Here is a 12,510-nt window from a genome sequence, read left to right as displayed (position 1 = left end):
GCATGACTAAGTGTGTATCTGTGCTCTGCAATGATACTCCTGTCTTGGATGTAACTCAGCTTTGTGCCCTAAGTCAGGGTTTTCCAATCCAGTCTTGGGGGACCCCCCCCCCCGACAGTCCATGTTTTTACTCCCTTCCAGCCCCCGGTAGAATTTAAGGTACCCAATTTAAATTGACTTCATATTCTTTCAATTATATTTAGTCCAGACTACTTTAAAGTTAAACGGCAAAGCAAAAAAAATCCTTTTTCGTGACACAGCCCCTTGGTAACTTGATAATCTGATGTCTCTGATCAGAACCATTTATTTACCGCCAAGTGCTTTCACATATGAGGAATTTACTTTGCAAGGACAATTAACATAATAAATTATAATCATATATAACATACTGTACGGAGTGCAGATCATGTGCACATTGCAATGCAATGTGGCAGCATGTTCATCAAATGGGATTTTACTGGTATCAAACAGTTTATGCAATGCCCATTCGAATAACATGGCTTTGAATTGCTATCTGAATCCAGTGTGTGCTCTTAAAATATGAATGCAATAAAACTTGTTTCTGTAGCTGATATGGAACAATGCTGAACGATTTGTCATGCAAGTGAATTGCAATTAAAGACTTAGTAACATGCCAGATAAACTGGAAATAAATAAGGCCATACTGACAGATGGACATGAAAGATAGATAGATAACAGATGGATATTTACAAATTTAAACAAAGATATCTGGCCACACATAAAACTTCAGTATATTTTAGTTAAAAGGGTTTTACCTTTCGAAGGTGATAGTAAACGCACTTGTAAAGTATAGCCAGATGTTGATATGATTGTGTGTGCAAGATTCATATGCATTTGCAGAATGAGGGAAACCCAATGAGGTTTGAAATAGTTGTGAGGGTATCGCGTAGGGAGGTGTTCACTTGTCTGTATATTCTATGCTCTGGACTGGATGATGGTATGTCATAACTGCTATGAGTCACACTGCCATGCATATTTGAAAGGTCACCATGTGGCAGGCCTCATTTCTGCACTGATATTGTGAAATTCCTTTTTTGGTTGTCCTTGAGATTCCAGAGGCTTTTACTGAGCCTGGGTGGATGATCTGGCCCTGAAAAGCGAGGGTATGCAGTCTGCAAAATCATAGGTTCACACATTACTTGACATGAAGAGTCTTTCACCAGATAAATTAAAAAGCATCTATTAAAGAGACCGTTATGTTCCGACATTTTGCAGGTTCTTTGCTAGCTATGGCACTTCCTGTGTTAGAAGAACGGTAGGCGACCGACTCTGTTGTTCTCTAAATCAAATCAAATAGCTCTAACATTAAGTAGTCACCGTGACCAGTATGGTCCTGTGGAAATCTCATATGTAATGGGTCTTTTATAGGAGAATATTCTCTGATCTCTGACTGTGGCTAATGAAAAGTTTCATGAATCAAACAAGTTATTGTGCTCGGTATGGAAAACTCATCTATCTTCCAATTACTTATCCAGAGCAGCGTTTACAGGGGACCCTGGCCCCTACATCGCATAGCAAGAAAACTTGGAAGGATTGTGAGTCCATCACATACAGTATGCACCACATGTCATTTAGCATGTCTTCAGACTGCAGGAAAAAAAAAACTGATCACCACAGGGTGAATATAGAGTAGAGATGGGATTCAAACCCATAACCCTGGACGTGCCACTGAGGCAGCATGCTGTCCTTGAAACAAAGTGTTTCATACAAAATATATATGAAATACTAAATTAGTAAATAAAATGCAACAGTGAGGCAGTGGAGAAAATGCATTCAACAATACCAAAGCGGAACTTAAAACACAGGTATAACAGCCAGGTTCATGGACAGTACTTATGGTTGAGACAGTGATGCACAGACAGTTTGCACAGCACCCCTGGCCAGCAGCTAATGTAATTATTATGGTTTTGGATTACATTAAGAGCAGTCACACTAGTGATTCATCATCCTATCACGGCTGAGTCTTGCATTATCTAGCTTTGAAAGATGCCCGGTTGAACATTATCTGCGTCAAGCTTCAAGTGTAGCTGAATCTGGTCTCCGTAACGCTCCGATTATAATAGCCTACTTTAATTTTGAAATGAAATATACATTGTCATAGGTAAAAATGTGGGAAAAAATATTTTCCGTTTCTAAATCTTGATTGGATTAGTATATTAACGCATGTTTAGCCACACACACACGGATATAGACACACACCTACACATAAGCAAGCACATCTTCTGTTTTAAACGTCAGATCTGACGCGCTCCAGCCTTCACGCTCCTTTCTTCACGACATTACGCTTCTCAGCTGCCGGCACAGGGCGATTAATTCACCGCAGCAGCTGATTAACCACAACGCTACACTTACTTTTACCACGGAAAGGGACTGCGTCTTTCCCCGAGATCGGCAGAACACGTTTCACTTTCAGTGCCTTTCTTTAATAAGGTATACATAAAGAAAAATAAAATAAAAAATAAACTCGATCGTGACTGAACATTTTGACGGCACCAAACGGGTCGAGACAGAAAAAAATCTCGTCTCTCCTTTTTACTACTTTGCTCTCCATGACCAGTAACGGAGGCTCACTTGAATGGGGAATTCAGCCTGCTGATGGGTATCAAGATGCCTGGCAAAATTACACGAGGAGACCGGAGGAAAAAAAGCAACTTCTTTGAGTGGTTAATGTGCATAGACACCGAGAGCTTCAGCATTTCCGAACAAGGTAGGCGTTTTATTGGCAGTGCTTTTACTGGATATTAGATTCAGGATTTCCATCATGTTGAAATTATGGCAGGCGTATAGGCTTCGTATCGGCTGGATATAAAGCGATCGCACCGGGTAGAAATAAAAGCATTATACTTCAGCAAAGTTTTAAACAGGTGAGTTGTTTTTTTTGACCATTTTAAACAGTATCATAAAGTATAACTAGACTGTAAGAATAGTTTGTGCTTGTGCCTGTTTGCAAGTCTCTTCTAATTCCTTATTTTCATGAACCTTGATTGGCTCTCATGTTGAAACAATTTGCATTAAAAATTAAATTAAATGCGCACGTTGAATATACGCACTATAAAAACAATAGCACAATAACATCAATTACCTTTTTAAATTAAGCCAGCGTTTGATGCCGTACAGTATATGCTGCAAGGTACGTCTTTAACATTGCGCCTGGTTTGAGAGTGAATTTCTCCCAAAAGGCTGCTTTTGATACGTGTGTGTGGATGGCGTTCAAAGACAGATTTGTGATTGTTGAGCAGAAAATAAAATCCTAAGATGAACACTTGAGAACTGCGTGTAGGACTGGCCATCCTCTCTCAGACCTGAGCACTTAATCCCAATTGACTGGTAGCTCTGTCAGACTGTACACCACGACAGGGCTTTTGCCAAAGTGACAGTCACCATACACATCCAGCAGATGACACCTCACACGGATCAAATACAAACACGTATAACTAGAGACAAGTTATTATTAAAGTATACTGTGCCCTCTCTTATTAAACAATCATTTACCATTTTCCAATTCATTTACACAGTTGTTCTGCAAATCTTACTATGTATTCCTGGACCCCCTAACAGCAGTCATAAACATGTAATGTCCATTGAAATTCACAGAATAATCGATCGTGTTTTTATAATGTGCCGTAATACTTTATTAACTAGCTTTTAGTAGCTTGTTATGTCACGTGGTGCGTTATTACAAATGTATTACAGAAGTATGTTAAACAGATGCATATTAAAGCAAGGTTTAAGTGGGTATCTTAAATTTAACCTCAAGACGAAATGTATGTATTTATGGCCTGTAGGTGGCAGTGCAGATTAGCTATTAATTTGTACTGCTCGGTATCTTTCATTTATTTACTAGACAACACACATTTAATTGCCGGACCATTTGAAAATAGTATTTTTTTCTGTCTGAAATTTTTGTCTCTGTTTCGTCTTTCCAGGAAAACGTTAATGAAATACATACATGTGTTTTCATCCATGCTACCAATTGAGTTTGTATAACAAAGAGTGAACTATGACCTTGTACCTGTCATCTTGAGAAAAAGATTAGTTTTCTGGATAAATCAGACTGAGGTTAATGTCATGTACATTAAATGGTGATTTCAGTCTTTTCTTTGAAAATTTTAGAGATATGAAGGTATCCTACAATAGCAGAGACGCGAAGATGAACTCTGTTAACAGAGTCTTTTGTATCTTTTAAAATTTGTGTACCAATAGATAATACCATAATGTGAATATAAATGGTTACACTACACAGGTTGCTTGCCCAGAAATTGGCTTAATATAGGCCAGTGCAAGCCACAGAAATAATAGATGTCTTGGCTTACTTTTACAGTAGCATAAACGTGTCACAGCTATGCTAATCGTAAATTTTTTATATTTGTGTGTGTATGTATCTTTGTGTGTCTGTGGGTATGTCTGTGTGTTGATTTTTATATATATAAATATTATATATTTTTATATATATATATATTACATATTACATATTACATACAAAAAACTAAAAATTCCAAAAGTTTTGTATTTTGTTTGGTTACTTATGGTTAAGGTTAGGGCTGGGTAGGGTTTAAGGTTGTCCTTGCTGGGATTAGGTTTTCTTTTCAATAGAAATGAATGGGCAGTCCCCACAAAGATAAGAATACAGACGTGTGTGTGTGTGTGTGGCAGGGGAGGGCTCGGTTGCATTTAAAATCAAACCCCAGCCTCTTAAACAAAGGGCAGCCACTGTGATAGAACTGCCAATAGGTTAAGACTCATTATGGAGGTTGCAAAGACTGCTACAGTCTCCCATTACCTGAGCAGCTCCCATGCAGGGGGGGGGGGGGCAGTGCAGTGCATGCAGCTCCGCAGTGTCTAGAGAGATGCCAAACACAAGGCTTGTTTTTCTTATTCCTGTCTCCAGTACCTTCTGTGCATCACTTCAGGGAATGTCTAACTTACAATGCTGCTCTAACCACATAACTAATGCTACAAAGGCTGTTAGCATTGCTACTAACAGTACCATTGCTACTAACAGTACCATTGCTACTAACAGTACCATTGCTACTAACAGTACCATGGCCAGGCACAAGCTCACAAAAGTGTTTGCAACCGAATTAGCCTAAATACAAAATTTGAGATTCACAATACACTCCATGTTCTACATATTGAACTGGTTATGTGTTTCCTGGAGAACATCAGTGCTCTTAATGCATTATGAGATTATGCGTAAAGATCAAGGTAACATGAACAGGTATTATCTGCTTAGGTGTCTAGGTCACAGACACTCGTATGAAACGTAGCTTTCACAGACAGTATGGTGTCTGTGGTATCATATCTCCGCGCTTGCGGAATGCAGTCTGGGTGATTCTGTGCCCTTATTGTCTGTGAGTGTGTGCCCTTTAATTGCATGTCTCTCTGTTTCATGCCCTGTGCTTCTTGCAACAGGTCTTACACTTAACCTGCATTGGGTAATCAGATACAGAAAATGAATGTAAGTAATGGACACTGGATAGAGGATGGTTGTGGAGATCCTGTGGCCAGGATAATCCGCTGGTTACCGTTTAGTCTCCTGCAAATGTTTAGGTTTATCTAGGGTGACCACCTAACCCATGTCAGGTGGGGGCACTATGAGCTAGGACAGGGTTTGTAAACTACCATTTCAATTTAAAAGACCTGGATTTCACTTTAGCACTGAGTTTGTGCTGTGTGCTGATTGGTCAGTCTCCTGTAATCATGCACGTGTCACTAATGTTAATGTGAAACAGCTGGATGAGTCTTTCAGTCAAGGAAACAAATCAAAGCACAAGAAGAATTGAACTGATTATCCAAGCACAGGGGCATTTCAGTTTTATAGTAGTTTGCAAATCCTGAAGTAGCTCATAGTGTCCCCACTGACATGGATTAAGTGGTCATTCTAGGTTTATCTAGTATTTCTGGTTCAATGAACGTAATTAATTTCAATAACAAACACATAATTATATAAGTATTTTTTATAACTAGAAAGTAAAATCAGGTTACAATATGAATTGGCTGTTTGATTGAAATATATATGTGTATACAAAAGTCAACCACGCAAAACTTCACTATGCATGCACTGTTCAGTAATTTAACATTCCTGTGTGGCTATGGTTATGTCAAACATGTCTAGACACCGGCATCAATAATTTCTTCACAATACTGATGTGTGCGATTCATACATGTGAATAGATTTTGAAATTCTTACGATAAATTTCAGAGGAAAGAATGCAGGATAAATGTTACGTTCTGCAGTCTGCTGCGCTTGGCATTAAATGCTTACTCTTTGTGAATATGTTGGTAATCATCAGCCTTTGCAGAAATTGCACCACTTTCATTCCAAATTCAGGTAATGGAGCATCAGTCATTAGTTTTAAATCACCTTTTCTTTACACAATGTAGTCATGATGTGAATAATATACCTCAGAAATGTCTTATTTCTTTAGGCAAATGAGAACTGCAACAGCTCAGCACACACATCATTTAACTGAGCTATAGTTTTTAGTCTGTAATTTGGAAAGATAAATTGTTACTTTGGTAAACTGTAAACTGTTATTTTAGGGCGACTGACATTATGTGAGATAAGTCAAACTTCACAGTTGTGTAATTGTCAGTTACTGCAAATAATGACCAGCTGGTTGTTTATTTATTTTTTTGTCTATTCAAACAAATTGCAGGTTGTTTTTAAATTGGTCCCCTGGATACTGGTAATTTGTTCATTTCGCTTGTAGGTTGCCCTTAAAAGAGGCCCCTTGGGTTATTGTGCATTTGTTTATTTTTGTCTGTAGGTTGCCCTTGAAAGAGGCCCCTTGGGTTATTGGTCATTTGTTTATTTTTGTCTGTAGGTTGCCCTTAAAAGTAGTCCCTTGGTTATTGGCCATTTGTTGCGTTTGTCTCCTGCTAATGCTCACTGTGCTCTAACATCAGTTGAATGATCTTCCTAAACGCTGGAATTACATCACATGTTCTCTAAGGACAGACGATTTATAACACACTTGCTTTAATTGGATGCAGATTTTAAAAGGATGAAGAGGAATGTTTAAACTGTATGATCTTTAACTTTTCAGTCCCCATTCTGGTGTCATTTGTGTTTGATTACATGAATGAATCTAGTTGGGAATGAATCCAGGGGGGATCGATGCATGCAAAGTTTTGCTTTTGAGCATCGCTGATTATTTCCATAAACAGGTCAAACATGCACTCAGCAAGAACCTATGACATTCCTATTCTTTGTACCCTATGAATATTTGAATACTCTTAGTTATTAGTCATAGCTTTGCCATTTGGATTTCTCAGTTCCAGTCGTAAATACACTTTTAAAAGTATTTGATGTTGCTCTCCTGTCTGGCTGATTTCAAGCTGAGCTTGACCAACAGCATAAAGGATGTGGTACCATTTCACTGGCTTGTGGGAGGGGTGGGTGTCTCAGCTGGTGAGAGTCTAACTGTAGGCCTGCAGGAGATGTGCCAGTAGCCATAGACCTGGCAGGGAGCTGGTAGGATGAAAGTAAACCCACTCATCCAGGTGAAAAAAGCAAGGATGTTGTTGGTAAAACAGACTTGAAACTAAAAAAAATACGATTGAGGGGAAAAGTGAGGATGTGCTTTAACCTGACTGCAGTAGGAATAACAGTTATTTTTTGCAGTTAAAATTATACCAACTTGATCATTTTCCCAAGAGAAAAACCAGCTTATATGTACACAACTTAGATCATTTCTAATATTTTTTCTAACAGCTATTAATACATAACGCTTATTGGATTTGTTGAGAAAATAAAGTGGAATATTTTATGAAGTTCTACATTTTTGCAGCAAAATTAAAAGGAACAATGCAATAAAGTATTAAAAGCAGAGCTCAAGGGTACTTTTAAAGCAGTTGATTTATTTAATTACTCATAAAATCACAGGTAGTTCATTCATTTGAATTTATGGTTATTACTGCCAACATTTGCACATTAATAGCAAATTATGAAGCACAACCTGACAGAAACTGTGAGCAAATGTGAAGAACGTGCTGAATTAGATTGGAGCCTGCGTGCAGATTTCTTTACTGACATAGTCATTATGGTGAATGAATTTACAGTAATCACTAATCAGTGTGTCATGTTTACACTTGTGTTTCAGTTTTCGTTTTTAAGCTTTATAGCAAATGAAATGTCGTCAACGTTTTCACTGGGATGCAGCTGTTGGTCCTCTTGAATAACAGTGTTTTGATCTTCTCAAGCCCACTTAATACAGCAAACCATGAGCGTCTTTTGCTGGAACATAGTTACCTTTGAGACAGTGAAAGTTTCGTGATTTGTTTTTGTTTTCTCGCAGATGAAAGACTGCATTGTCAGCTGCGTTAAAAATTGTGAAGTTCAGCTGCCCTGGAAGAGTCACCAAAATGGGTCTCCAGAGGTGCTTTAACAAGGTCAGAGGCCTTTGGGGGCCGGCATGGTGGTGCAGTGCTTAGCACTGTTGCCTCACACCTCTGGGACCTGGGTTCAGGTCTCCAGCCTGGCTCTATTCTTGTGGAGTTTGCATGTTCTCCCCGTGTCATCGTGGGGTTTCCTCTGGGTACTCCGGTTTCCCCCCACAGTCCAAAAATATGCTGAGGTTAATTGGAGTTGGCAAATTGCCCATAGGTGTGTGTGTGTGTGTGTGTGTGTGTGTGTGTGTGTGTGTGTGTGTGTGAGTGTGCCCTGTGATGGGTTGGCACTTCATCCTGAGTTGTTCCCTGCCTTGTGCCCATAGTCTCCATGATAAGCTCGAGACCCCCCGCAACCCTGAATAGGACAAGCGGTTTCAGAAAATGGATGGATGCATGGATGGATGGAGGTCCCTGGGCAGTTTGAGTTGTCAGAGGGCTCCCTACTTTTTTTTTTAATCCAACATAATAATGTACCAAGTGTGGGATCCCTGACAATAAGATCTTAGGTCCACTTTAAATTGTAGTTTGGTCCAGATACAAAAATATAGCACAAATGACATTCTGGGTGGGTGGTGGGGGGGGGGTTATGGATTATTATATGATTTTCTTGCGCAAGTACTCCACTGGTTTTGAAAACCGCTGGACTGAGATTGGCGGTATGGTTCTCCAAAGAGGATTTTGGTAATGTGTACTTTGTGACCGGTACAAGTACACTTACAGTTACTCCCAAGACCACCAACACACCAGCCACAAAAGTAACACACCCTTCCCAGTTCCCCACAGCTGCTCGGCGCGTTCTCTATGGGTTACTGCGACCTTAAGCTCTGTGCACCGTTGTTTGTGATCGAGTGTTCATATTTTTGATAGCTAAAACCTCAGTATACAACATGAGGAACAATGATTATTTTTATTATTATTTTTGCTAATCTCAGGCTTTAGTTCCTTTATTTATCATAATGAAAACGCAAATGAACCCTGTAATCTCAATATTGAAAATGTGTGCTAATAAGCTTTCATTCAGAGATTAGGTTTATCTGTTGCATTGAGAAACAGGCTCATTGTGGGAACAGTAATTCTAATTGTTTATTTTCTAGTTCTGCTCTAAAGTATATAGCTAGTGCTCAAATTAATCTTTGCTCCCCAGTGCAGTCATTGCACCCCTTTATCCGTAACTGTTTTGGTTTCATCCCCCCTGCTCTTTTGAGTCCAGGCACACTTGCGTACTCCGATGTTTGACACCAGATTCAGTGGGCGCTCCCAAAGCTCTTTATGAGGCAGGAGGCATTTAACATTTATTGAGCTTAACTGTGCTACAGATAAAAAAGAAAATCAGTGTTTGCCTTGTTTTGGGAAGTCTTTTCTGCGTAGTTTCTTAGCTTAAGGCAAAGAAAGGTGGAACTGTGAGTCGATAGGATCTCCCTTTCTTAGGACACTTCTGAAAGCAGGCTACAGTCCTGAGTTTGTCTGTGATATGACTGAAAAATGAACAGTTCCAAAGCGTTTAACTGATAGGTGTGATGTTCAATTGACTGGGCAAAGACGTGGTACAGGGCATGGGTAGATTAGCCACTATATATAGCTACTTGCAGATGAGTACTTGGCACAGAAATGTTCCCCTGTGGAACAAACAGTGTACTGTTTGTCTATGAATCCTATCGACTAGTTAATGTGCTTCTTAGGAGATGTGTGTTTGAACACTTTGTGTCATGAATTGGGCACAAGTCACAGAAATTCTAATAGGAGCTTCTACATAGTCAAAATTATGTTGACACATGTTCAATATACAGTAGTATGCAAAAATGAATGGGTTTGTGTGTAGTGTATGTAGAGGGTTGAGATTTGCAGCACCTCTCTAAATAACTGCTTATTTTGCAGAATGTCGGAATCATCTAAAGAGGTCCAAAATGGGCTGTGGGATTTCTGAACGGCCAGGTTCTTTTAGTGTGACTTTGAATTCTGAGTGCCAGGCCACATTGTCCTCCTGCACATAGCAATCGGACTCTCAGACATACCCAAATGGCATGAAAATAGCAAGCTCTTCAGAAAATTCCTATTAACGGACATCCAAGTGCGCTTTACGGACATATTGGTATGCTGTGTCCACAGTCATGCTCATGTTCTTGATGGTATCATCTGAAGTGCTCCTGTTCAATGCTGCCCCATAGTTTACTTGTCCTTACAAAAATTACCCTGGACCAGAGCCAAGGACCTGGGCAAAAGCCTGCATGCATACTTGACCCAAGAACACTGTTAGAATGTGCTGACAGGCGTTCTTCGGCAATAAGACCCATTGAGGATTGGATTATAGAAGTAATAATGTGGTGGCCCCACAGGTAGTCCCCTCCAGCGTAAGACGACCGTGCGGCAATACAGCCTGGACGCGGCAAGCAGCTGTTTGCTATTCCAGAAGTGACAGTGAATTAGCCAGCCGGCCAGTGAATACAAATCAACTTCACCATGTCATTAAAACAATGGAATTGAATTTGAAGTTTTGGGATTGTCAAGATTAGTGCGCGCGATACTGTGGAATGTGGTGGAGCCCGGGTGTCAAGTGTCAGTGGAAGAGCGCTAACGCTTTTGTGCTATTTTACATTTAATCTGTGGCAAATGTGAAATGGGTGAGTTGCAAGGCACAGAGAAGCTGAAATGTGTCCTGTTTCAGTTATGCGTTCCACCTACGGCGCTTGTCGAGGTCCTAATGCATCAAGACTCGGCTATTTGGGTCATTCCTAGTTCCAGTGACAGAAAATCAAATAAGTTATTCATTTGCATTCATGGCTATCACCGCTAACATTTGCACCTTAATAGGATGTTATAAAATGCAGGTAAGCACTGGCCATTCAGACTGGCCTCTGCAGTTTTTCACAAAGCAGAACCAGCAACAAGAAAACCATGGAATATTACTTTTTTATAGTTGATTTTGACTTATTATTATGCGTCATAGCTTTCACTTATCTAGTATGATTAGCAATTTCATTTCATTTACACAGTTGGGTATTATAATGGGGAAATTTGTGTTAAGTTGCCTTCCTTGACGGGGGTGGAGGGTGATTCCGGATGCAGCATCCTTCCGGTTAAACGTGCCTTATCTCTAACAGATATGGCAGTTGGACCACATCATTTCCACTTTTATAATGAATTTATCGTAAGGTGCCTGTAAGGCTTTCTTTGGCCTCACCTATGCGAGTCTCAGAGGCTTCAGTGTGAAATGAGCCCGACGTAGCGATAGGCTTTGCCACAGTGGTGACCCGCCAACAATATGTGAGGAGAATAAGAATACCAGGAGTGCTAAAATATGCTGTATGTGGTGCATAAAAGGCTTTTTTTGAAGCTTGAACGTGGGGGCTGAAAGATTACGCAATGGTTCATTTTCTTGCTAGGTCGTGTGAAGCCAGCGCAGGACCTGCCCAGCAGGGGTCAGTGTGCTCTAGGGTTGTCTTCCTTCAGCTCCTTCCGGGTCTATTGTAAATTGGTTATACCCATGCGGCCTTCTGTTCTGCAGGGCGTTTCTTTTTTTGCTTGCATGGGGAGCTGAAGAATGAACGCACTGTACTGTTCCTGGAGCCAGTCTTTCATACGGAGGCCTTCCTCATGCGGTTCTCTGCCAGGGAGCACAGAGAGCGTGCCAGACGGCACTGCCAGCAGCCTTGGGGCCGCAGTGACTCACCAAGACAGTGCAGGGCTTCTCTTATCTCTGAGGCTTCTGGAAAGCTAACATCTGCTGGAGAATGTTCTAGTGCCGAGCGACCCGGAGACTCTAATAATGCAGCCGTTTGTGGTCCGACATGATTGACGGAAATGGGCAACCAGACATCGTCAGCGAATTCTTCACGGCGCTTTCCTTATTGAACATGAGAGACCCTACAAGCTGATTAATGTGTGCAGTCTTTGGGTATAAATTGACTATAATGTCTATAATTTCACATTCTCACATTCAGGAAGCATATTCATCATGTCCAAGACTAAAAGAAAAAAGAAAACATCAAAAAAATCGCATCAGAGTGCCAGGTTTTTACTTTAATTTACATATGACACTACATTTTGGCATATTGTAATATTGTTATATTGGCACCAAGTACCATTGAAGCCAGATCA

At 40.2% G+C, this 12,510-nt stretch overlaps 1 protein-coding gene across 5 annotated transcripts in view; it reads left to right on the top strand.

Annotated features, from left to right (window-relative positions):
* The first annotated feature begins 2,265 nt into the window (after positions 1 to 2,265).
* Positions 2,266 to 12,510, top strand: part of nlgn1 (neuroligin 1) — a 183,201-nt gene continuing 172,956 nt past the window's right edge. For 4 of the 5 annotated variants that reach the window (XM_023844276.2, XM_023844274.2, XM_023844268.2 and 1 more), the window contains exon 1: positions 2,266 to 2,728. The gene's annotated coding sequence lies outside the window, so the exon portion shown is untranslated. Of the gene's footprint in view, positions 2,729 to 2,802; positions 2,886 to 12,510 lie in introns of those variants that run through there. The other variant, XM_023844271.2, reaches the window with a different exon arrangement.

The sequence above is a fragment of the Paramormyrops kingsleyae genome, chromosome 15 (assembly GCF_048594095.1).
Source record: "Paramormyrops kingsleyae isolate MSU_618 chromosome 15, PKINGS_0.4, whole genome shotgun sequence".
NCBI classification, from domain to species: Eukaryota; Metazoa; Chordata; class Actinopteri; order Osteoglossiformes; family Mormyridae; genus Paramormyrops; species Paramormyrops kingsleyae.
The sequence above is the reverse complement of the archived record's forward strand: the minus strand, read 5'-3'. Positions and strand labels throughout refer to the sequence as shown.